Below are 14,033 nucleotides of genomic sequence, written 5' to 3'. Positions count from 1 at the left end.
AATTCCCCCCCCCCCCCCCTTTTCTCTCTCTCTCTCTCTCGCTCTGGAAGATACATCCTCACGACAAAATCAAAACGACAAAAACATTCACTTGTACATTAGCAAATGCACATTAATAACAACACGCCGCGGGCCACGTAATCAGCATCGCCATTAATTAGCGCTATTTTCATTCGCGCGATGATTTTACGATAATCTGCGCACGCGCGCGCTCTACACGCTCGCACCTGCCCGTTTGTTTAAACAAACTCGCCGAGAGCGCGTCGCGCGCCGACCAATTGCCGAGCGGCGCTGATTACAGCTGTTTTGTTAATTAATTTCAGAAAAGGATCGACGCACCATCGTGCCCGTCGCGGTTGAAAGCATTCGCCGTGACTCGCGAAAGGTCCTGTATCTCCTCGCCCACCCGATCTTTACGTAATTTCGCTAATTGCGAGAGAATACGGATTAATTAATTAAGACGACGATTCGCGGCTTGCACGTCCATTTCATCAATTGCTCTCTGATATTTCGCTACTTCGCAGACAAGCCGACGTTTCGGATCTGATCTTCCGGACGTACTTTCATACATTGAGGCAAGTTATCCGATAAAAAATTAACAAACGGATATTTCCGGTCAAAATACTGATGCACTTTTACATTCGATTAGGATACCCGGTTAAATTTAATCGGATACTTTAAATCATAATGGTGTTTCATCAGATAAACCAATCAAAAAATTATGAACTGATATTTCTCGGATCGAACGTTTCCTGATGAAAAATTTATCGATATTTTAATCAGAAATATCTTTGTTAAATTTTTATCGAATAATTGCTCTCAGTGTAGATTTGCTCCATTTTATATGTTTCATTGTTATTATTATTTATTATTTTATTTTACTGTGTGTATTTTCCTCGGTAGAAATTTCATGCAGTTTTTGAACAATTACTGAACAGTTATATTAACTTCTGTTCAGCAACTGACGAGCGAAACTGTTGCGATCCCGATCAGGATATACTGCTTTCTCCGTAGTTACAGCGCACAAAAAATGCGCAAAATCTGGACCATTTACTGAATAAAAACGGAAAAATAAATGAAGTCTAGTTTTACAAAAGACATTGTCAAAAGAAATATAATTTCAACGGGAATTTTACTGCAATATCTTCTCTATGCAGAGCGTTAAAAAAAAAGAAAATCAAGGAAATGTTTAAAAAATGTCAAAAATATTCTCTTAACAAGAATATTATAGAATTTCACTCGAGAAAAGTTGGTTTGACTCTATGTCTAATAAGCAAATCGAATTTTTGTTTTAATTTAATGTTCTTGATTAAAATACTAAACTTACTAGCATTCAGAATGTATTTCAAATTAATTTGATATTTATGATAAACTTGTCATAAATTTACACAAATTTATGAAATATTTATAAAACAAGTAACAATTGTTCAAATTGCTGGATACATCAGTTTATCGTGTATTTATCCAGTTTATGATCCTGATCGTATCTTTTAAGAGGCGTGAAGCCTCCTTAATTTCTGTCAATCCCGAACATCATCGACTCGCTTACGAAGGAGTCTTAAATATCAAGGCCGATAATTGGACGCCATATTGACGTTCTTTCGCTTCCTTAACGAGCTGCAGTTTGTATACATATCTCTTTCTCTCCTTCGTTGCCGTCGGCGATTTTATAACTAAATCCGAGCCTAAATTCAAACCCGAGTCGAAATTTAGATTTCATGTTAAGAGGACGCCAGATATCGACATAATGTAGCTTCGTATTCTGCATCCTTTTTCTATTTGGTCAATAAGATGCAGTTTTACGAATAATTGAAGATTCATGAAGCTGTTATTACTTGCTAGATGATGACGGACTACGAGTGCCGGCCTAAATTTCGACTCGGGTACTTATGTATTCTCTGTAAATTCTTCGAACGTTTGTTAAAAACTAGAGTCACTCTAATTAGAGTTTGGTCATAAAGGAATAACTTTTGATTGGTCCGCTATGTCTCGTCAAATTCCACACAATATCCAATCACAGTACGCCTATGGCAGTAGATTAGGCTACACTGAGAAAAAAAATTTACTAAATTTCAAAAAACGTTTGGATAGTACTGTGAAGATATTTGTTTAAATTAAGTAATTATTTTCTAAAATTAAAGAAACAAATTTATATTTAACATTTTATTTAAATTTAGGAAATAATTAATCCAAACAAACGTTTTTTGAAATATTTAATAAATTTTTTCTCAATTAAAAAAAAAGAAACAAATTTATATTTAAAACTTTATTTAATTACTATCCACTGCTACATACTATCCAAACAAACGTTTTTTGAAATATTTAGTAAATTTTTTCTCAATTAAAAAAAAAGAAACAAATTTATATTTAAAACTTTATTTAATTACTATCCACTGCTACATACTATCCAAACAAACGTTTTTTGAAATATTTAGTAAATTTTTTCTCAATTAAAAAAAAAGAAACAAATTTATATTTAAAACTTTATTTAATTACTATCCACTGCTACATACTATCCAAACAAACGTTTTTTGAAATATTTAGTAAATTTTTTCTCAATTAAAAAAAAAGAAACAAATTTATATTTAAAACTTTATTTAATTACTATCCACTGCTACATACTATCCAAACAAACGTTTTTTGAAATATTTAGTAAATTTTTTCTCAATTAAAAAAAAAGAAACAAATTTATATTTAAAACTTTATTTAATTACTATCCACTGCTACATACTATCCAAACAAACGTTTTTTGAAATATTTAGTAAATTTTTTCTCAATTAAAAAAAAAGAAACAAATTTATATTTAAAACTTTATTTAATTTTAGAAAATAATTACTTAATTTAAACAAATATTTTCACAGTACTATTCAAACAAACGTTTTTTTGAAATTTTTTTCTCAGTGTACGTTAAGAAAAGAGGCAAAGAGAGAGATTGAAAATATGTCTCTCTTTCCCGCAGGATTTTGACGAAATCGCGGGTTGTGATCAAACTCTGATTAGAGCGACTCTATTAAAAACGAAAACATCTTGTCTAATGAATGATTACCTTGGAATTATATGATGTACCACGTCCCGGCCTCCTGCGTCCTCTACCCTGGCTCCTGGCACCAACATCCTGGCTGCTCCGTCGCGGCACTGACACTGACACTCGCGCAGACATGATTCAACCGAAGGTGCACGTGTTAAATAACGCGACGCAGACGAGAGATTAATTAAGTATCTCAGAGTACCGACGGAATAGTTTAATCACCCGAGAGGAGCAATAAGTAACGCACTGACACGCGTAGTCTATAGTATACGCGTCTCTCTCCGGCTCGGAACTGAATGGAAGCGCCCGGAATAGTCCGCGAGACACAAAGGCAAAGTTGATCGTCTTGAAGATCCCAAATGTTTTGACTGTTCAGAGGAGCAATAGATGACGCACCGACGCACGTAGTCCGTGGTGTGTGTGCGTGTTACTCGCCGGCTCGGGACTGAATGGAAACACCTGAAAAAATCCACAAGAAGCAACGTTGAATTTAACTTTCAAGGTTCCGAATGTTTTGATTGTGCGATCGCCCGGGCCTACACTGAGAGAAGAATTTAAATATTATCAAAATTTGGTAACTATTACTAAATGATAGACGTAAATATAGCGGGCCAAAGCTATGGCAATACTTATTAATTAATTTAGTTCTGTAAAATAAATTATTTATTTGACAGAAGTAAAATTTATTTGCTTCCAGAATATATTTGGTAAATAAAACTTATTGAATAGTTGAGCAAAATAAGCGATTTTGTAATAGTTACAAAATTTTTGATAGGTTCAACCAACTATCTGTAATAATAGATATTAAAACGATGTAATAGCTGCAAATGAATAAATTTTTCGTTGTGCTGCAACAAAACATACTTATATTGGTAACAAAATAGAACTCGTACCTACTGAATTTTTTATTATATGGAATATAAAGATTTCATAACAATTATCAAATATCTGTTCATAACTGTAATATATTTCATATTAAATATTTAACATTAAGTAACTATTACTAAATTATTTAATTGATGTTACTGTGAATGCAATTACGTCATACTCCCGATCTATTAAATATTTGGTAATTATTATCATATTTAATATTAGTTACTAAGGATTCAATGAATTTCTATAACTAAATGTAGTTTGTTATAGTTACCACACTGAGAGAAAAAAATAGTTGGAATAACTATAATCTCACTATATTTTATAGTTCGTTTTGGCCTCAAACATATATTTATAGTTCATCCAAAAACGAAGATATAGCAGAATGAACACACATTTATAGTCACCATTTTATTACTCTATGTGTATAGTAAGGCACGCTTTGAGAATATAGTTATATGTACCCATATTTTCCAAATATTCCAATTGTATTGACTATATAAAATAGTTAATTTCTCTTACCATTTAATATTTGCTATCTTACTATGTTTTTTATTTAAAATAATTATAATTCTTGGTAAAAGTTTTACATGAGTCAGTTATATTATACTATGCTTATATTGTAAATATTACAAACATTATGGTGACATTTACTATAAAAAAGATATTCCTAACTATAATCTTTTTACTATGCCATTATAGTTCCAAATATCATACATTTTTCTCTCAGTGCAGTCTTTTCTCTCAGTGTATTGACAAGTGACGACCGGGAGGAGGTAATGGGTTAATTTACATTTCTTGCCGTCTGTTTTGTTACTCTAGCGCGTCGCACACTTTGTTCCACGACCGAGCGTTATATTACATTTTAGGCAAAATATTGTAAGCGCCTACACGGGAAGAATATTAATTTTTTCTTTTTCATATAAATTCTTTTTGCCTTATTATGTTTCTGGTAGCGCACAGAAGTACACTGCAAATTCAAGTGTCTCATTTTTAAACGCATAAGCGTGTAATTTGGCTCAAGTTCTTTTCACATGTTTTTTGCAATTTTAAATCCGCGTCGTTTAACACGTTCAAGACGCGTAAATTATAATTCAAGTTAATTAAGTGACGTGACTTAAACCAATAAAAAATTAAAGAGATTCAGCAAAATAGCATTCTTGAATTTGCAGAGTGGATTATTTGCAAGGTCTATTTTGCTAAGAAGCATAATAAATTTTTCTAGGAACAGTAAATTTTTATCAGCGCATTTCAGCTCCTCAAATGCAAACAGCACATACGAAACGGTGGATTGGTGCAAAATTCACTCCTCGGTTACGTAAAATTACGATAAATTCGATTAAATTTCGAATTTAAATTCTAAATTCTACTATATATAACATTCTCGTGTAAAAATTCAAATAATATTTCTTCGCGTGAGAAAAATGTCGAGCAACGAAAAGTGTCTGACGATACCAACTCTAAAATAGACAAAGCTAAACAAAATCTTTTTGTCTGACTTCGTTACGTCAATCTGTCGGTTAGTACAATCAACATCGACACTTCCGGGGTTCATAGCAGATTTGAAATTTCGACTCGGCTCGGTAAATTAATTTCAAATAATAACCTTTTCTTTTTAAAGGCTCCATAAAAGTGCGATAACTAACCACTTGTAGCGCGAAAAGACAACAGTTGCCTCAGGTGAGGCAACTGTTATATCTCGAGATTCTCCATCGATCCTCCAAGTTGGACAGAATTTCCGGGGTTAATGTAGAACCGAAATTTCGACTCTCAGGGTAGCGCGCGGTGTTTGAAGACTCGACAGCGAACGGATAACTTCGTAGTTGGTAGTCTTCTCTAACCGCGCGCGCGGAGGGGCAAATAATTTTCCGCGAGTGTGCCCGATAAAGGCTCGTCTGTAATACGCGGAGTAAAGCTTGGCGTAAGTTGGAGCAAGAAGTAAAAATTATTTATTTCGCTCACATCTATACTTCAATTTCCTTACATCGGAGTATTTCTCTTACACTGAGAAAAAAATACTTGATTTATTCGCGGGACATGAGATTTGTTTCTGTGAACAAACTTGATATCCTTACAAGCAAGTAAATTTTTAGGTTTATTTTTTTTCTCTGTAAGTAAGAGAAGTACTTTCGGTGTAAGAAAGCCGTAAGCGTAGAGGTAGGCGAAAAAATTATTTTTATGCTTTACTCTAACTTATGTCAAGCTTGCTCTGCGCACATTGTAGACGTGTCTTAATCCTAGAACCCTAAACATCAGAAAGTCACGTGAATATGGATAAATTTTCAGTTGCTCATAACTTTCGTAGAGACAATTAAAATTCTTAAATGTCTTTTTTTTTAAATCTGCTCAGAAAACATTGAAGAATATGAATCTATTAATAACTTCACGACTTGATGAAGTTGAAAAAAGTTATAATGAAAAAGTGTAATGCATGCTTTTTAAGAGTGGAAAGTTGCTTTGGACAAATTTCGCCCATGTTCTCAGCGTTCCAGAGTTAATATCGTCTCTCTTGCAAATTAATCGAAGCCAGTTACCTTCGTTCGCCGTATCAAATCCGGCGTATCGCGTTGGCCGAGTTGTAACGGCGCGACGGGTAAACGCGCTTAGGTGCGCGTAAATTTTCGCAGATTTAGTGGCCGTAGCGACGTATATTTTACAGTAATGCAAACAATATAAACATAGAGCGTGTGTCCGTAGTGTACCGCGGAACTATCGGCTTTCCCGGCCGAGCTGGCCTTACTCAGTGTAGGTGGTGGAGTCCGCGCTAAGTAAGAAGAATGGCCATTGTTTCGAAGTTGCGATATTAATACCTCCTCAGCTTTCTCACGGCGATTGAAAGTTAAATGATTCCGCTCAATTGAACTGCGAAATTGCGCACGGTTTAAAGGGGCGCACCACCCCCTCCTCGGCATGGATTTTGAGTTAACGTTCGTTTCTCCTTTTTCTCCCTTTCTACGGCGGAAATTTACCCTGTCCGTGGAGAAAGGGGGTGGGGGTGGGGGGGAGAGCGGCGGGTGCGGCCGCTTGATATGTCGAAAATTGGAAAGTCGCGGGCGGACGCGTCGTAGACCGTGCACGTTCTTCGTGGAGAAAATTCGTCGTCGAGAACGCCGAGGCGCTCGCGTTGGCGTTCGGGAAAAAAAACTTAGGTTAGACCGGGGAGGAGGTTAGGTTAGGTTAGAGTAGCCAAGTTTCATCTGATTTTCAGGCTCTTGATGACAATTTGTTCGCATACGATTAAAGCACACGTCGAATATGTAACTCCCTAATCTGAGTCCTTTGCCGTTCTCGAGAAAAACGACTCCAAAAGAGTCTCAATTTCAACAGATGGCGCCACAAAGATTGGCTCAAACTCAGTGTGATTTCGACCTGACAGCGCCTTCACGTTCACGTCCGAAGTGGTCTTTTAAGGATCTGTGAGGTCATGTGGAGATTTTTCGTGAAGAAAATTAACGCGAAATAAGCATTTGACGTATTTTGATCAAGATATGGATAATTATTTTATATTTGTGACATTTTTTATCAGGAAAAATGTCTGCAGAGTGCTACAGAGCGTTTTTCTGGGAAAAAGATCGAAATAAAAAACTGAATGAATTATTTGCATAAACATTTGCCGCGTGGTGTAGCGCAAGCCTATATTTTTACTTATCATGAATTTTCAAGTATTCAAATGCAAAATTGGGCTCTTTGCAGCACCTTTGTCACTTACGCAAAAAAATGCCAAAAAAGAGCAAATATAATGTGGCAGAGACAAAATATGTCAAGTTGCAGGTATCACAGAAAGTGTAACCCAGCTGCGCTAACTTGCAGCTGTTGCGTCCGTGTGAGTGTGGACATACAACTACACACACAGAACGGTGCTTCGCGCTCTCGCCGCGCGAAGCTACCAAAGTCAAATCAGAGTTTGCTCTTGGCTCCTATACACCCTTAAGAATAGATTCTTGCCGTTCAAAGGACGAAGAACAATGGCAGTTGATACTTGTCTTTGTTTACATGGCGTCATCTGCTGAAATTGGGATTCTTAAAGTCCCACCTTTCTCGAGAATGGTAAGAGGACTTCTCAGATTAGAGAGTTACGTATTTGAAATCGACTCGACGCTCCAATCGCATGCAAAGGAGATTGTCATTTCCGAAATCGGGCGACACGTCTATCGGGCGCTTGAGAAAACCGTCGTTGCAGAGGTGGCTCATTTAGCCGCGGCGGGATTAACGAAAAATCCACGACGGGCAGCAGCTCGCATCGCGCCAATGTCACATCTGAGATTGACCTGGCTCGTCGTCGACCTTCCCCCGCTGGCGCCGTTCGCTAAAATCGGGCGACGGGAAATTCCCGCAGCCGGCGGTGGCCGGTTATGGAAAAATCTGGCCCCGTTTCCGTAGTCGTGTGCAAATCTCGTTACCCCGCGCCACACCCTCCCTCTCCCTCTCTCCCGCCCCGCTCTGAGGACACCCTCCGTGTCCATTACAACCGCGCCTCTCCCCTCTCAGCCAGCTGATTCCGATTTAATTAAACCAGCCGTAGCCAATTTGGCAAGATGCTTCGCGCCGCATTATAGAAGCTCGCGTTAATCGGATGAAGTCTGCGGTCTGCGAAGGATATCAGGACGGTACGAAATGTCTTGAGATCTCCCGGGGGATGTCTCGTACCTCCCTCCCCTTGGTCTCCGCGGCGCTACCTTCGCCAGAGCACCCTCACCACTTCCTCCTCCTTCTCTTTCCTTTCGCTCTCCTTCTCCACCTCCTCCTCCGTCCTCAGCCACGCGAGTATTTGACTTTCAAATAGCGACCGCCGCGCGCTGTACTCCGTTATAACCGGAGCCGCTCCATTTCGAGAAGCAATTCCGGCGGCTGACGAATGGCCGACTCTCGAATGGACGAACGATAACTCGATTCGGACGCGAGCCGTGCGGATTGTGCCGCGGCGAAGGCGGCGCCGGTACCGTAAAAATGACGTTTCTGCCGTGCCGCCGACGAAGCAGCGTTAACTGCTGCACCGCGACGGGGAATTGGATTCCGAAATAATCGACCACGTCGGTTTTTACGTGAGTCGCGCTAGGCCTACGTAAGTGCCTCCTCGACACATTCTCCGGGTAATCTTGATTTCTCCGGCCATTCCAGGCGCGGGAGAACCAAGCTGGAGGTGAAGAACGCGTGTAATTAATTTCGCACGCACGGATCCACTCGTTTGCAGAACGACACGTTTTTTCGCCGCTTCTTCACTCGCCGTGACATTGGAATATCCGGACGCGAGGAAAAGGTCTAATTAAGGGAAGTTGCGGTATATTTGGGGTATTTCCGCCGTGACTTCTTAGGATATATAGGGTGTTCCAGGTGAGCAATCTTTTAGGAGTCAGCTTAAATAGAAGTCAGCTTAAAGATAGCTTAAAGAAGATCAGCTTAAGTGGAAATAACGTCCAGAAATGTATATAACATTTCTCGCTGCGCACTCCTGCTTAGATATTCGCCTTCGAAATCGAAGAGTATCTTTTTTGTTTTAAGAAAAAAATTTGAGAAATCTAAAAATGTGGTTTAAAATTAAAAAAACTTAGTTTAGCTGTTTGACGTATCATCAAAAAATGTACCACAAACTATCCTAAGGATTTTCGCTCAATATAAAAGTGGTATAGAGATTTTCAGAAAATTTGCTAAGTAAAAATAAAAATTATCTTTAGGAAATACTTTTCAGATCCCAATTTTGAGGGAGAATATCTCAGCAGGGCTGCGTTGTGGCGAAAAGTTTTGTACGAACTTATGGGGTTGTTTGATCTATACGTCCCTAGGAGATTGCCTAGCTTTACTGAAACACTCTGTACTCGACTTTATATCAGCTCACCCTGGAACTGTGATGTTTGCAGCCAACTGAAGTAGCATCTTTGAGATCTGCTGCGTCAATTTATCATAAGTCGTCAAGGTGTTCTAAAATATACACAAAAAAAAAGGAACTGCACGATCCGCAGAAATAGATCTCAATATTTTACAGAAACGGATTTCACGATTACCCGTAATGTGTGTACATCATAACTGTTGATCGTTTTGACGCTTCCTCAAAATAATCATCAGTTATAATACGCGAATATTGTAGATATACTACGCGTAATTGGTAAATTCGTGGCGAATCTTCGGGATCCTCCCGAAATGAAAAATTAATCCCGCGAACTAAATCCTGCAGTTTGCCTAAAATATTACACTAATTTAGTTGAAGCCTATTCGAGTCTATTTCTAAAAGTTTGTTCTACGATTTTAGTTAGATCAATCATTCTTTTTCTCTCGCAGTGCATTCCCCGAAAATAGCACCAATTGACACAAACGCGGCGGAATGTGAGGAAAATCAAACGGCATATTGGTTTCACGACTCGGCGCGGTGCGGGAAAAATGCGCACGAGCAGAAAGTCGGCGGAGGAGTAGGGCAGGAAGTTTGATTAGGATCGAAAGGAGCGAGTCGCGAGTTTGATGAATTTTCAGCCATCGACTTTTCTCCTCTTACATCTCCTCTCGCGGCTGTTACTAAATTATACGATCTCGCAATCGTGTCGCTCGGATATTGTCTCGCCCTACAAGAGACGGGGAGATTGCGGCGAAGATAATAAAGTTCACCGATGTCCTTTTTTACCAGAGAAACGGCAACCCTTTATGCCCCGCGTAACAAAAGAGCCCCGGGTTCACCCCGAAAAGGCGTTTTAAAAGTTAACTTCGAACGTTTCGACCGCACTGGGCGCGGTTTTTCTTTCCTTTTTTTCTTTGTGTCCTTTTTTTAACGGTCAGCCGCGTTTGTTTATCGCTGCTGCTGCTGCTGTGTGTTCGTCTGTATTAATATAAAACAATTTCTACCGGTACACTTTCATGCCCAAACGAAAGCTATAAATTTCGACGGCGGGAAAGAAAAACGCGCCGATAAATAATGCATCCTTTCACCGGCCAGCAGGCAAGCCGCTCGGCCATTTTCTAATTCCCCCCCGTTCTCCCTTCTGGCCTCCCCCTTGGCCGCCGTCGCCCTCCCTGCCTCTTTCCTCGGATTCGGCGTCCACCGCGAATATTGGATTCCTCGTTCCCCTTCACACCCTCAAACACGTCGAACACGTTTTTTTCTCCGGTTCCTTAATCAAACGGAAATTACCCGCGCAAAGTTGTCACCGGATACTCGCATTCGCGAATTCGAGAAAAAGTTTAAATCGGAATGCGCCAAATCGAATCACGTTCATCTCCCCCCGCTCTACCCTCCATCGCCTCGGAAACAAAGTGCCGACTGGCCGTAGGGACGGCGAGGAGAAAAAAGGGAGGGTGAGGAGGCGGGCAAGGAGGAGCAGGAAGAACGAGCAGGACGAGAAGAGGAGTAGCGGTGGGAGGAGGTGTCGGAGAGATCGCTCTTAAAACGTGAAATCAATTACGCGAGGATTTCGATTGGTATTAACCTCCTCTCCTAATGTCGGACGCGCGAACGTGTCGCCCCTTTGAACCCTCCGTCGGAAAATTGCGTCCCGCGCGGACCGAATTCAAACGGCGGGCTCGCGCGCGCACGACGTTTCGCGGATTCCCTTCCCGTCCACCTCCCGCCGGGCGTTCGCATTCCGCGTACTCGGAGTTTCACGCGATTAGGCGCGCATTGCATCCCGAACACACCGGGTGATATCGATAACATCTCCGCGGCATGGCTGTATCTCTCGCGAGTGCCAGGAGCGCCGGTCAGAGAATTTCCCGGTCGCACCGCTGGCTGCAGTGGAGGGTATCTGTTTTGCGTGCGCGATCGCCGAGGGACATTTCGGCGAAAGAAAGGAACGATGGGAAATTTGCTGCAGCTATGTAGAAATGATCCAAGTTACGAAATTATTTCCTTTCACTAATGGATGGTGCACACGCGTCTTTCTGCGTGAAAAAAGGAAGGGATCCAAGCCTCGTGGCTTGGAAAGCCACGAGGCTTGGATCCCTTCCTTTTTTTGAAGCATGAGAGAGCATTAATTTTCGTGGGCGCCGAAAATTAATTGACACAGTTTTTTACTAGTTGCGCCACTTCATTAGTTCTGCCTTTTTTAAACATTTTTAAAGCTTTTTTTTAAGCAGAGGGAAGAAAATTGATTATACTTGGGTTCTTGAACGATTGCGGAGGGCTTCATCTATACTTTTTCAATTATGTATCAAATTTTCGTTTTTATTCTTTTCGAGACGTACTCCATATGAGTTTAATCATTCTTGCATAACTATCTTGCATAACTAATTAAGAATCAAATAAATTAATAAGAGCCAACACGAGGTAATAGAATGTTAGGTATTGAAGAGTTGGGAATATTTAATTAACTTATATAAGTATGTAATTATTTGCACAAGTATGTAACTAGTGCCCATCGAATTCTGAAATATTTCTTAGTTTTTCAATATTTTTCTCCTAATGTACATTATAATCCATAAATGTTAAAACAATTAATTATTATAGTCGAGTGAGACGTTAAGTATTAAATAAAATCGAAAAGTCAAGCAAACACGATCTTCTTCGGTGATAGAAAGCAACATAATAGTTTACATTGTTCAAGAAGTCAATCGGTGTTTACAAGGAGAAAAGGAGAACTGTTGCTGTATTAGAAAATTAATAATAAAGAAGCATGAGAGGAAGAGAGAAAGAGAGAGATAGAGAAAGAGAAAAAGAAGAAGGGAGGAAGGAAAGTGAGGAAAATGAGCTGACGATACGCCGTCGTGCCGGGATGTTGCAGCGATCGACTTCTGGAAGGTCGACGGGGATTCGAGTGGGTCGATTAATCGAGTTACGCGAGCCGGAAACGGAAGAGGAAAGTTTCCTTGGCAGAATTCAATCTGGAAATTAAAGGATTCGCGTGCGGAACGAATCAGGGATGTTTCCTTTTTTCGGGCAGAGTGTTTCAGGACTCCTCGTCTTTGTTTCTCATTAGGCCGCTTAAATTCGCACGCCTGATAAAAACTTCACTCGTTGTCGGTCGACAACATTCACCCGATATATCGGTCTTCTGAAGAAATAATATATAGGGTGTTCCCAAAAGGTGGTACCAAATTTTAGCGGTATGTAGTACTCGTTAAAACAAATCAAAAGTCTTAATGAACAGTACTCCGAAAACCTTTTATTTCTGAGTTATAAAGCATTTTATTCTGTGAAAAATAGAAAATAACTAAAATTTACAATAAATGTTCAATGTGTCCTCCGTCCATTTCAACACACATTTCAATTGTGCGTAAAATATTTTCCTCGAATGCAGGAGTTTTAACAAGTCGCGGTCTACCGCAGTCAACTAAATTTGGTTTGAACTGTCCGGTCTCACGTAAGCGTTGATGAATTTTGCTAAACATTCTTCTACTTGGCTGTCGGCGATTCGGACAAGCTGCATGATACAAGCGTGCTGCTTTTGAAGCATTGCCCTTTATTCTGCCACATATAAAATTAATATCCGTCATTTCAGAATTTGTGTAAAAATTAGCCATTTTTCAGATAACACAAAACTAGACACGGTCCACAATCCAAAGTCGAATACAACAATCCCTAATTAGGTGGTCACATACGGGCCTCCATGAATGAACTGACTAAGAGACTTGGAAACTGTTGTCAACAAATACGAAATAAACCTGGACTCTTTGATCTTCAATGACGAAACATGCCGAAATGTGTATTGACATGAGCCGAAGGCACATTGAACATTTATTGTAGATTTAATTTATTTTCTATTTTTCACAAAACAACATGCTTCATAACTCAGAAATAAAAAGTTTTCGGAATACTGTTCATTAAGACTTTTTGGTTTGTTTTAACGAGTACTACATACCCCTAAAATTTGGTACCACCTTTTGGGAACACCCTGTATAATGCGTCGCTTCAAATAATAAACACATATTCAACTGTTTGCGCGCACTATATATATATATATTCGTATATTTTAAAAGTTCGTATGAACATTGTAAAAACTGATGTGTTAAATTTAACACATTTCATGTGTCCCAAATCATCCACTCTTATTTATGTGTAAATTTAACACAAAACAAATGTGTTAAAAAGTAACACGCATAATATGGAAAAAATTAACACTAGCATTTAACATTTGAATACCGTTAGGAATCACAGATTGTGTTAAATTGACATATTTAATATGTCAGATATAGATTATGCCAACTTAACACTTTA

At 39.3% G+C, this 14,033-nt stretch overlaps 1 protein-coding gene and 1 long non-coding RNA gene across 6 annotated transcripts in view; one reads left to right on the top strand and one right to left on the bottom strand.

Moving 5' to 3' along the window:
• Positions 1-14,033, top strand: part of LOC116841558 — a 372,377-nt gene that overhangs the window by 162,168 nt on the left and 196,176 nt on the right. The gene's annotated exons all lie outside the window — the stretch shown is intronic.
• LOC116841559 overlaps positions 1-14,033 on the bottom strand; it is a 271,814-nt gene that overhangs the window by 94,983 nt on the left and 162,798 nt on the right. Inside the window, exon 6 of the long non-coding RNA XR_004377570.1 lies at positions 3,047-3,487. This is a non-coding gene — a long non-coding RNA (uncharacterized LOC116841559). The remainder of the gene's footprint in view (positions 1-3,046; positions 3,488-14,033) is intronic.

This window comes from Odontomachus brunneus, unplaced genomic scaffold, assembly GCF_010583005.1.
Source record: "Odontomachus brunneus isolate Ranch 3 - 2012 unplaced genomic scaffold, Obru_v1 Obru_scaffold_016, whole genome shotgun sequence".
Classification (NCBI taxonomy): Eukaryota; Metazoa; Arthropoda; class Insecta; order Hymenoptera; family Formicidae; genus Odontomachus; species Odontomachus brunneus.
This window is presented reverse-complemented; position numbering and strand designations above follow the sequence as displayed.